The sequence below is a fragment of the Tyto alba genome, unplaced genomic scaffold (genome assembly GCF_018691265.1).
Source record: "Tyto alba isolate M040663 unplaced genomic scaffold, T.alba_DEE_v4.0 Super-Scaffold_8, whole genome shotgun sequence".
Classification (NCBI taxonomy): domain Eukaryota; kingdom Metazoa; phylum Chordata; class Aves; order Strigiformes; family Tytonidae; genus Tyto; species Tyto alba.
This window is the reverse complement of record NW_024881329.1, coordinates 7,144,235-7,156,989: the sequence shown is the minus strand read 5'-3', so window position 1 is coordinate 7,156,989 and position 12,755 is coordinate 7,144,235. Positions and strand designations below refer to the sequence as shown.

The 12,755-nt window shown below is 39.7% G+C and overlaps 1 protein-coding gene across 11 annotated transcripts in view; it reads left to right on the top strand.

Moving 5' to 3' along the window:
• INSC (INSC spindle orientation adaptor protein) overlaps positions 1-12,755 on the top strand; it is a 136,243-nt gene that overhangs the window by 20,851 nt on the left and 102,637 nt on the right. For 4 of the 11 annotated variants that reach the window (XM_033006969.2, XM_033006968.2, XM_033006965.2 and 1 more), the window contains one exon: positions 9,450-9,630. The exons of 5 other annotated variants lie outside the window; for them this stretch is intronic. The gene's annotated coding sequence lies outside the window, so the exon portion shown is untranslated. Of the gene's footprint in view, positions 1-2,402; positions 2,451-9,449; positions 9,631-11,327; positions 11,608-12,755 lie in introns of those variants that run through there. 2 more of the 11 variants (XM_033006962.2, XM_033006970.2) reach the window with 2 other exon arrangements.

Here is a 12,755-nt window from a genome sequence, read left to right as displayed (position 1 = left end):
TGAGGTAGATAAAAAGTTGGAGCTGGATTTCTCTAAGAATATAGCTATACTGTGCAGCACTGTTAAACACCAGTGACTAGTCAGTGAGGTGCAGAGCTTTACACTTGTCTCTCAAGTAGAAAGAGATTTGCCATCAAAATTCTGTTATTCTTCTCTCTTATAAGGTATAAACTTTGGTACTTTTATATCTACTTTATTTTTTTTTCTCCTGGGGCCTGTACATTGATGTGAGTTACAAAATCAATCAATAGATTTCCTTTAAAGGAGAAAGCAGGATTTAGTATTCAGCAGTCAGAAAAATGCTCTGGAGATTGCCGTCTAATAGGAATGAAATAAAAAGCAGAAGCTGATTAGAATTCCAGAAAATGGGATATTCATCTATTTATAGGAATCTAAGTCTTCATATGCCAGATTTTGTAATTTAGTTTTCGACATGTCCTCAATTTTAAGCACTTCTGGAGAAATCATTAAATGAAGAAAAGGTAAGAGGAATTTAAGAAGAGACAAATTTATGTTGATTTACAAAAGAAAAATGTAGCCAACATAGATTGTCTGGCTGAAGGATGCATGAGTAAAATATAACACAGTACTGTGCCTGGAATGTGCTCTGAAAGCATTGCCCCATGCCAGGGACTTGCTGTCTCCAACACAGACTGATGTGCTAAGATAGAAGCATAGAATACAATGAGACATTTTCATGGCGCATCTTCTTTGCATATTTTTCAGACCAGGTCATAATCCTTTTCAATGCAAGTGTCTCCCTAGAATGGATTTTTCTTTTGCATCTATTTTCTTACATCTTTTGTGTGTTTGAGTGATCTTGCTTCTTTCTTATTTCTAGTTCCTAAGTATACAACTCAGGAGAGTGTTGATAGGACTTGTGAGAAAGAAGGTCAACTCTGGCTGCTGAGAAAGAAAATGTTAAAAAAAAAAAAAAAAAAAAAAAATGGACTTCTACAGAGATTTATTAAACAGATGCTGACATTGTGGGAGACCTGGAAAGCCTCAGGGAATCATTCTACCTTGTGCTCAGTTCTCTTAAAAATACTCTGTGTATGCTTTTTAAAATCTAAACATGTGTGAATTATGAAATTGTGGAGAGGGACCATTATAGGGTGGCGTTCTCAATATCTCATGTGGAAATGTTGCCTGTTCTTCTGTGTATCTGAGTATTACCATAGCTAGAAAACAGTGTCAGGGGTTTTGAGGGGAGAAAAAAAAAAGCCTCAAAACTAAGCAAAGCTTGATGTTATGTGAGCAGGGTTAGGCTAACTAATCATTGTGCCATTTTCAGGCTGATGTGTGTGCCTGACCCATAATGTCTGTTAATTGTAACAGGAATGAAAATGCAGTGCACCTGCATAAGGTGGAGGGAAATTGTACTGTATTTTGGTATAACTTCATTGTGGTCTGCCTCTTGGCAAGGGACGTTTGGGTGCTTTGTAAATAATATTTGTAAATCAAGTCCATTTGGAGCAGTTAATGTCCTTGTTTTGGAAAAACTTGTGTACAAAGGGTTCTTGTTTGGGACAGCAGGGATTGGCAGTAAATGGGGACAAGGACATGGGAGCGGTGAGTCTCTGGGCCTCAACATTCCTGTCTGCACCACCTGAAAGGGGATGATGTTAAGCGATGCATCCTAGGCTAAGTCATTCCTTCCAATAGTTGCTCTTCTATTTTCTTGGCAACAGTATTAGCCACGTTATCGTGCCTACTTGGCCATGCTGTGACGGCTGGCGCGAGCGTCCCGCTGAGCTGTGCTCCCACCGGCTGCGCGGGCAGCTACCGCACCGCAGCCTGGCCCTGGGGGGGAAGGACCCCACTGTGGGGAGAAAGGGGAAAACTGATGTGCAACATCGGTGACTCCTCCTGCCTCCACTTCAGGGTCTTCTAACTTCTGCTGCTTCAAGCAGCATATTCTGAACAACTGTTCAGAAATATGTGTACTATTTGGTACACTCAATATTTCACTTTCAGTACTGCTTGGTGTAGCTATGATGTGTATCAGCTTTACTGGCAATGTACCTTGAATGTCTCAGTTGCTCTGAGCTTTCCTGCTTGACTGTCTGGAGGATTTTGGAATAAGAAAAATATAAATGTTAACTATTTGGTGTAGAGAAGTCTATTTTAGTAACTTAAAATATTAAAAATCTGGATCCAAATTCACATTACCCCCATGTTGTTTGTTGTTGTGGGTTTTTTTTGGGGTGTTTTCTTTGTTGTTGTTGTTTGTTTGTTTGCTTTTTGTTTTTGTTGGTGTTTTGGTTTGTTTTTTTGTTTTTTTTTTTTTTTTAAATCTCTGGTGGTTGGGGGGGGGTGGTGGTGGTGGTGATAGTTTTGGGCTTCCTGGGTGATTTCATGGGCCATGCTAAGTGTTTTCACTATTCTTATCTTCTTACTAGATGAAGGATTGGCTTGCAATCTGGTTTGACCCAGTGCCTTCCAGGCAGGTAATTTTTCAGTGGAAATTAACTGTGGAACACTTCAGAGGATCATCACATGTTTAAAGAATATAAGTCCAAGATGCTTCCTTGTGCACCAGAGGGAATGCCAGGAGATAAAAGTATGTTTAGTCTGAGAGCAGGAAGGTGGACAAGGAAGACATTGTATGAAGAGGTATAGGTCAAGCAGAGATAGCCACTAGAGACTGGAAGATCAGAGTATTGCTTGCTAAGGTTTAGAATTGTTATTACTATTACTTGTATTACTGTAGCCTCTAAAAGACATTTCAAAGGGAGGGGATTTTTGAGTTTCTGCAAATGATAATGGAGCAATATTTGCCTAGTAAAAATGAGCATAGCATCCACAGCTTAGAGCCACTGAGAATATGGATTGAAATTTGCTTAGTATATTTGGTTCTGGTAGAACTAGAAATTAAAATAAGAGAAATCTTTTATAAGAGGGGGAAGATACCTAGCAAAATAAGCAGTAAGTATTGAATTGCAGAAAATAGGTTCTGGAGCCATGGAAATACAGACCTTCCTCAGGAATTTGGAGCCATGTGTGTAGGAGGTCATCTGAACAATATGACCAGCACTTTTGGGTATATAGGAACCAAATCATGGTTAAATACATAATAGTCTAGTTGCGGTAAGCTGGTCTTTTCACTAAATTCATCATCACAAACAGCCAGACTAGAATCCTTGCTCATGGAAGTGAGTGAATGCGTACTAAGAGTAGGAATGCTTAATTGTGCCAGCAGCATTAGAAAAACTGAAACAGCAAGAAAAAAAAATAGTCCATTCAAATGTATCTTTTGAATAGAGATGCTGGCTGCAGTTGTGTTTTCTGTAGCGTGTTGCTTGCAGTTCCCCAGCAAACTTCACTTGCTGGCATAGGCAAGTGCAACTCCCATTAAAATTAGAGGGAGCTGTGCTTGCTGAACTTGGCCCTCTGCCTGCAGAAAATTAAATGCATTGGCAGGTTGGCCAGAGGAAAGTGTTGTTCTATTTGGGGTGCTCTGCAGTTGTTCTGGGGTACTCTGGGCTTGCGGAAGAGAGATGTTCTCCAAAATCAGGGCTCGCCAGAAGGGCTCAGACAAATTACTTCTTCCTTCTCCTCTGTAGTAAATGCTAGGAGGCCTGGGAACTGTGCAAAACATGGTCACTGGCAGGCTCAGGATGCGTAGTAGCCTCACCAGCACCTTGGATTTAGTGTTCATACCCATAATATGGAGAGCTTCTCCTTTATTTTCTCTTCTATGAGGCAGGCGTTTGACAGGGGACATCAAAGTCATGGCTTCAGCCTTTTTCCAGGTGTGGTGGCCATGCTAGCACGGATACAGTGGGGACTATAACATGTGCATGTGCTCATGCATGAAAGCACACCCTTCAGCACGTGGAAAAAAATACAAGAACATGTGAAAAGGTCTTCAAGCTTAAGACTAGTTTTCAGTTATTGAAGTATGATCATTCTCCTTTCTTCTTAGGCTGTGTTTTAGCTCCAGGCTGTATTTCTCTAGCTTGTCCTTTAATTGATTATTTTTCTAAATCCCCTCCTTAATTTGTGAGGGCAGCTAAGCTGTCCTTTTCTGGGATTTCATGAATTAAAAATATCCAACTCTCCAAATGTCTTGGGAGATTCAGTCCTGTTTCTGAAAGTGAGGTGGGCACTTAGTAGTATAAATCCCATTACAAGTAAATGGGATTCCAAATTGCTTATGCCTAATTTTTTTTTTTTTTTTAATGGAAATTTGGTCTCCTGCTAGCATGTGTTTAAGAAAAAAAAAAAAAGTCACTTTGTGTGTTACTTGAAATTGTGCTTAAAATAACGCAGTTCTTAAGAAGCTGGTTAGTAACATTCTTTGCATTGTATGATGACTCACTTCTGGAGTGGGCAGCACAATTATATTATTTGGTGTTGCAATACTTCAGTCTCTCTTAGAATGTTTACAATAAAAATCTGATGCTGACAAGTAATGCGGAGTATATTTATTCTCTTGCTGTGGATTAAACAATTGATTCTGAAAGATTAAAATGCCCCACCTGCCGCCTTGCACACTTCTGTTTTGCCGTGTCAAACAATATAAAATGAATACTGCACTTCCCTCTACCTAATTGAATAATTTACTGTAAATAGCTGTCATTTACTTTAGAGCAGTAGGGGATCATTAGCCAAATGGATGTGAGTAAGTCATGCCTTTAATGCGTTAGAGGGGCCTAAAATGGAATCATCTAAATGGGACCATCAATACAGCATGCTGAATTAAGTCAGAGGCACTTAAAAGCTTTAAGTCCTCTTTCTTGTAAATTACATGCTCCCTCGGCAGAAAGGTAATCAAGAACTTGAATAAAATATGGCATCTTTGTTTCAAAGCTTTATTTTTAATGAATAAAACAGTACAATTTAGATGACATGATTAGTAGGTATAACTGTGTTTTGGATTTCCCTCATTTTAATTACCTCCGTTACTGATAGAAGCCTTCTTGCTTGCTAGTAGCTACTTGTGCTGACTAATATTGGCTCTATTCCATAAATAAGTTGAGCAGGTAATAAAATAACTTTTCTTGACTTTTATTAGTATATGACCTGATAATTATTTGAAGAAGTTGTTATTTTGTATATGTAATTTTAGAAAGGTCCCAGTCAATCTTAACTCCTGAATGTACAATATGTTTTTGGATTGTTTCACTGCTGAAGTCAGTGGCAGGGACATTGGGCATTTCAATACATCTGTCCTTCTCATTTGATGACTCCTGACCCCATCTGGTTCTTCCATTCAGTTCCTGGCTATCCTGGAAAAGGTTGGTATTCAGTTAAAATCAGAAGATAAACTTTCAGTGACATCCTAGGAGGAGGACACAATAAAGGTAGCAACTGTCTCAAGGTGAAAAACTTGATTTTAAAATTATTTTAAATAATTGTAACTTTGGTAGTTTGTATTACCCATAAGAATGTTCCTTTCTTAAGTTTACTGAGGTCCCTTCAACCATTCTGTGACTATGTGATACTGGCTTCTGAGTCACAGTGACTTTGTGGGAACAAATGGTACATGCTTTACAAAAAACCACTTCCCTTCTGAGTTTTGACTCTTCTCTGTTTTATTCTTCTAATCTTTTAGGGGTTAGGACATTATCTTTTAGGACATTAAGGTTCTTGACCTATTTTTTTGTGTTTATTCCCTACTGAATTCCCCTCTTGGTCATCTCCTGTCAGTGGTCAACCATTTAATCTTTTTTTTTTTTTTTTTTTTTTTTTTTTTTCAATCTTTTGCTCTAGGCATTCTATTCTCACATGTATGAACTCTTCAATTCTTGGAATTAGATTTGGGCAGATATTTTAAAATCAACTGAAGGTTCGAGGGCTGTAAATAAACAAGAGATCCCTTCCCCCCCAACATGATTGCAAATGTAATCTGTCACTGCACTGAAAAGAGCAGAAGAATTTGATACAAGGATTTCTTCAGAATATGGGGAAGCTGAATAACTTGCTGTGTAGCTGGGAAGAAATTTGTGCCAAACCTTGTTGTGGAAAGCAGGACAATTTCCTTATTTTCATTCCCTAGTTATAACCATTGCCCTATGTTTCCTGTAACCAATTTTTTTTTCCCTTCTTACTGAAATGGTTTTTTTTTAAAGGTAAATTCATCTTGTGCTTTGAAACTTTTCAGAATCAGTTTATGAACTGCTTTCACTTATATTGGATGAGTCATGAGTCAAAAGCTCTGTCCTGCAGTTCCACTGTGAGTAATGTTCAGCATTTTCTTGGGTTCTCTTCTAGAAGACTATTAAATTAAAAGAAGAACTTGTTTTTTGATATCTTAATGGGCAATTAGGTGGCTGGGTCTTAGATCTGATTTACATTTACCATTGCAGTAACTTAAATTTTTTCCTCCAATTTAAGGATGTCACTTTTTTCCTTGCATGTACATGTTCCTGCGCATAACTCTGCATCTTTAAATAAAAGCACTTCAGTTTTTGACACTGCTATACAAATACTGATTCTGCTTTTGGGGGCAGTTCTTCTGAGGTCTGTATTGACAGCAACTACCAAAGCTGGCCCATGTACACAAACTTTGTTACCTGTGTGACGTTCAAGTTGTGGTAATGAATACAGATGGTATATGGCTTCAGGAATCCTGTTCTTTCACCTGAGCACCAACTGAGAGAGGTCATGGGCTGTTTCCCTGAAACTGGTGTGCTGAGTCTTGTCTGGATAATGTCTATCTAAAGAAAAACCTACACGTGCAGTCTCTACTCTGGTGGGGCAAACTTCTTCCCTGACTGCTCAGATGGCAAATCCTTCCTCCCCTTGGATACCAAGGTGCTGGTGCATCAGTAGATGGGTATTGGCCATACCTATCTAGTTACTGGACATGCCTGGCCCTCAGGTATTTATTGGTATAGCATTCATGTAATTGGCACAGGCAATTCTTTGGATGCAGCTGATGTAAATGTTGGATTGTCGATAGCATCTCTAAGCTTAGGCACCCTGAAAATAATGAAAGCCATATTTGCAGGTGGAATTCACATGTCCCAGTGGGAGATGAGGTACATGTCTGTTTTCTTGCTGAGGCTAATTATTGGCTTTTGTTGCATTGGCAATACTGGGAGACGGTGGGTATTTGGAAATAAGCAGAGTTTTCTGAGGCTGATCATGAAAAATGGAGATGTATGAAACTCATAAACATTGAAATTATCTCTAGACATAATGGGAAAATGCTGGTATTTTAATAGTGAAATGAGCTCTCTGGAGAGATTTGGAGTTTACATGTCTATTCTTTCAAATGGGAGATGGTCTGTTCCACATATCACAGGTAACAACAGAAACAAGTCTGAAGACTGAAATTTTTGGAGTAATGGATCAGTTCTGTGACCTCTATTAAGTTTTGATGCATTTGCACCTGAGATGGTCAACACAAGTTTCTGGGAATGGAAGTTCATGGAGAGCTTTCACGCTTAAAGATTTCCTTGGTTTTACCAGTCTCGTGTGCCTGGAGGGTCAGTAGTGCACAGGCTTGCATTGGAAGGGAGTGAACAGACTGCATTCAAACGTGGATCTAACATGTATCTGTCTGACTTTTAGTTAAGTAATAATGAGCAAGTTATGTGGCATAGTCATAAATAACTGCAAGGCTCAAGCCAAAACTGGGGATAAAGAACCAAGGTCACACTTGTGTTTTTCTATGGGGAGAAAAAAAAGTCTGGAATCTGAGCACTCCTAAGCCTAATGATTAGGAATTAACTGAATTTGTCTGCTAACAGCAAAATATTGACTCTGGGACCTTTACTTCCAACTAATTCTGGTGTCTGTGTGTCTACTTGTGCCATCACAAACTATTAAAACCTCATGATAATAATGAGAAATATTTATCAGAAGATTAGCCCTCTTCTGCAATGGGACTTGTACTATTTAAAAGACAATTTTTCTCTTCTTTTGATATTTCTCTTTAGAAAATCATAAGAATAAATAATGAAGCCATCCTGGAACAGACTGTGAAGTAGTTCATCCTGTTCTCAAAACTTGTGTGCCAGTTCCTTTGAGTAATAGGTTACTGAACATCAGCTGAGGAGCAGTCAGTTACTGTAGTTCAGCTGATAGATGTGAAGTTGCTTGACTCCAGGAACTTACTATGTATTTGGGAGTTATGCTATGTATCTATGAGAAAGAAGGTATTAGGCCATAACTTGTATACCTTCCAAATTTGGGGCTTTACTAAGTAAAAGTACTGTGACATCTAGATAGTCACTTTTAAAATCAAACTACACAGGTCCCTACTGAATTACAATATTTGTAGAAATGGTAATGTGTAATACAGGGTTATGATGTCTATTACTCAGTATTACTATAAACTGATGGGGGGATGTTGTGTTGACTCTACAGCACCGCTGGATTTTAAACAAAAGACAAAACCTAAAAGGTCTAGCACGAAGCCCTCTTCGCTCTACACTGGTTTTGCCCTTGTACTGAGTGTAAGTGGCAAACCATGAAGTCCTTTTTCTTTCCCATTTTCTCTGATTCCATAGTCATGCAAACTTTTCATTAATAGACACATTTCTGGAAAGCAGCACCCAGTTTTGTTCTGTCAGGATCAGTGATGTTATAAGCTCTCAGGTGTGGCATAGTTCTTGATATGTACACCCATCAACATTTACTTGCTAACAAAAGATGCTTCTCTCTTTGTGCCTCTTCCTATTGTTTTATGTGCTCTCCTTTCCATAATAAAGTTTCAGCCTATGAATTGGGGGCAGGGGGAAACATTAAAAAACCCAAACCAACAAAAACAAAAAAGCCAAATCACGAAAACTGTGCCCTTACATCAGATAATACCATTTGAAATTTTTTGGCTTGGCCTTCCGGACCTCTGCAGCCAGAGGCTCAGGAGTGCTCTTGACACCAAGACTGAGTGCAGCACATTGGCTTGAAGTAGGCTTTGTGCTTTGGGCTCCAGGCTGTTCCCAAGAAACAACTTGATCTCTAGTGTAAATATAATCTAATGTGTACAGGCTGCAAAGCCTCCCCCAGCCTTTAAATTTGCTGGGGATTTCTGGATTTGCTCTGGTCGTATTACAGCTGCACTTGAGACACCGAATACGGGAATGGTCCTACAGAGCAGTTCTGCCTCTAGTCCTGCTGGGGATTCCCTATCTGCATTGTTCTTACAGCTTTTTGGCTCCTTCACTTTGTTTTGTGTGAAGGACAGAGGGAGAAGAAAATGTCTGGTGATTGGATACTCTTTGGCAGTGGTTCAAAAGTATAAATGTAGTATTTTCTCCTTAAAAATAGAAAAATACCACTGCTGCTTTATTACTTGACCTTTATGTAGAATTATAATGACTAGGCAACATAGTTCTGCTGACAGGCTGTCTGGAAGTGTTAATTTGAGTTATTAAAGGAAAAAAGCAAGAAATAGAAACAACACTCAAATGTTGCTGCCGGCTCAAACCTTTGTATTTTTTGTGTATAGGTAATTTCACAAGCATATCCTGATTTTATTTTTTTTTTTTCAGCTTCTAGGAAGAAGTTTGTGCTCATCTACTGGATTTTTTTATCTCTATCTAGATAAAGACATACTTAAAGGTAGTGACTGCAGTTAGTATGAAGATGACCTAGTGGAGGAAAATCACTGTTCAGAGAGCTGGGATCCTTGACAGTACATTGCTCAACCACACTTATTTTACTTGTTTCTTGGTGTGTGTTAGCTCATCTCACATGCTTGTTGCTAAATAGGGTCTCCTGTTCTTGTATTCTGTTGAGGTACCTTATTAGCAGGCAATAACTTTGACGTCTGATTTACTTCCTTCCCTTTTAACTTTTCTATAGCTCTCTGTCATTTTGTTTCACCCAATATGTTGAGGAAAGGGGAAAAAAAGTATGTTAAACTTTAGTGATAGAACTAGCAAGTTTATTAGTAATTCAAATAGAGAGGTGGTTCAATGACTAGAGAGAGCTATTCTTGGCCTTTTGCTTGTGTTAACTTTTAGGTAAATGTGTGTTTATCTGTATTGGTCTAAATCTGGTTTTAAGGGTTTCAGTTTTATAACAAAGAGCAATGCATATTAACTCTGTAAAATGAAAAACTTAATGACTGATGGCAAATATTGTGAAAATACTATCGCTGTTTACCATGTAATGCCTTGTGATACTTTCCATAGAGACTTGGCTAGTGTGGGCTGTGACCTGAATTAATAATATTGTTTTTCTCATCTCTGTTAAAATGTCATTTTTTTGTTGTTGTTGTTCTTTAGAGGAATATCAATGTAAGTAAAGATGTCTTTCAGACTGCCTGTCTGACTAACTGGAATTGATATTAAGAAAGATGAAATCCTTTCATTACTGGAAATGGATTGTATAGAGATGTGTGAAGATATTATTGCCATCTTTCCTTGCAGCAAGTTACTTGTGTGGGTCCTTATTATTTTCCCTTCATTGAAGTTGTTAAATACAATGTTATTGTCTTCTCTATGTATTTATTTACAGTATTGAATGTTGGCATATTTGGTTTCAATTTATACTTGCCTCATGTTTAACTTTGGGTAAATCTCTTAATTTCCGATTCATTATTTCCTGCCTGGATAAGGAGATTATTTCTTTTATCTCTTCTCATTTTAAGCTCCTTCTGGGATTTTTTTGATGTTTGGAGGGGAAATAATTAATCTTATCTGTAATTTCATTACACTTAGAAGCCTCATGTTAACAAATAACAGAAAACTGATATTCTGTAGGCATTTCTTCTGAACAGCATAGTCTGCACTTGTACAGGCTTCCACAAAGTAAGGTGCAAAAATCTTCTCCTATTTTTCTTTTTGTACTGCAAAATGGCTAGTTGAAATGACATCCCTTTTATTTCTGATTTCTCCACACGGAGACTGGGAAGACACAAGATCCCAATGCCTGTTGAAGAGACAAGATGAAATCCTTGACTGGATGTTGTTTGCACGTGGCTGTGGTGTTGAGGGTAACTCAGATCAAAGACCTGAATTTATTTTTTACCAGTCAACAGAAACTTCTGACTTCTAATGCAGATGTTGGGGGAAGGGTGCGGGAGCCCCCAACCTGGCCTCAGCTGCCCTTATTTTCGGGGGGACCTGGTCAGCTGAGGTGGTGATGACGGCGGTTTCCTCGCAGACCCCGCAGCTCAGCCCCGAGGCCGCTGCCCTGGCCCTGCGATTCGGGCCGGGTTCTGCTGCTGGGCTTTTGCTTACCTCGGCGATTCTCCTCAGAGAACCAGCTCCAACCGGCGGGCAGCAGCTGGGGGCTCCCTCCCAGGCCCTGTGGGGGCCCTCAGGCCCACACCCCTGAGGTACTGAATTTACAGCGGGGGTGTCCCCAATTGCTGCTTTATGTGTAGTCAGGGCAGGGGGAGAAAAGAAGGGGGGGAGAACAAAACAACAAACAAACAAACAAACAAACAAAAAACAAAGAGGAAGTAGAGTTGTTTTTCAGTCTGATGGCAGCTGGTGTGTCTCCAAAGAAAAAGCCCTCATACCACCTAAGGGCCATCGATGCAGGCGCCACCATGGCTGAGGGTGATCTACAGCAAAAAGAGGCGGTCTACAAACCAGATGGTTAAAGCCTGTTTGTCTGCTTCTCTTCGGAAACACCTCTGAAACCAAGAGGCTGTGACCAGGAACAGAAATGCCCCTCCTGAGACTTGTGTCGGTGCAGGTGATGTCAAATTGGCTGTTTGGTTTAAGAAGGGAGGGGGAAAGCACTACGCAGTCTGTCAAAAAGCAAGGGAAGTGTAAATATGGAAGAGTTGTACTTCTCAGCATTTTGTGGTAGCAAGTTGCATTCATACTGCTCTGAGAACCAATAAACATTTTTATATGGTAATTATTCTGCATCACATAAAAGATAAAATATAGATCTGGAGTGCACCAACTTGCCACCTATTATTCAGTTCCTGAACCTCAAAAGCAAAATCTTTTCCAGTGAAACTGCCTCTAAAATAATAATTACTAGAAATGTGACCACTAATCAGTTTGCTCCCATAATACTGCCATCTATATAAATTGGTGTGCCCCTTCCAGAAGGGGAGATTTTAAAGACTTTCACTGATAAGATTTAAAAAAATAAAGATGCCAACTCAGTGATTAGTACAGTGGCTTTTTGCCCAAAATAATTTTAAGGGGTCGGGAGGGGGAGAAAGAAATACTTAAAATCTGTTATGCCCTTCTCTATATCCTTAAGTATTTTCACAATGTAGTCTGTGATTATGTAAACTTCACATTTCTAGATATTTTTATATCTAAATGGGAAAATTTGCTAAAGGTACATTGTCAGAAAACTCATGCCTTGGCAAAAGGACTGACTGTACTACATATGATGACAGACCTCTTCCATTCATAATCTCTGTGTCATGGAGAAAACTGGATTACCTGTGTAACATAGAATCACAGAATGGTTTGGGCTGGAAAGGACCTTTAAATGTCACCTAATCCCACCCCCCTGCCACAGACAGGGACACCTTCCCCCCAGCCCAGGGGGCTCCCAGCCCCGTCCAACCTGGCCTTGAACCCTCCCAGGGAGGGGGCAGCCACAGCTGCTCTGGGCACCCTGGGCCAGCACCTCACCACCCCCACAGGGAAGAATTTCTTTCTTATATCTAATCTAAATCTACCCTCTTTCAGTTTAAAACCATTACCCCTTGTCCCATCCCTACACTTCCTGATCCAGAGTCCTTCCCCACCTCTCCTGTCCCCCCTTTAAGCCCTGGGAGGCTGCTCTAAGCTCTCCCTGGAGCCTTCTTTTCTCCAGGCTGAACCCCCCCAGCTCTCTCAGCCTGGCTTCACAGGGAGCTGCTCCAGCCCCTC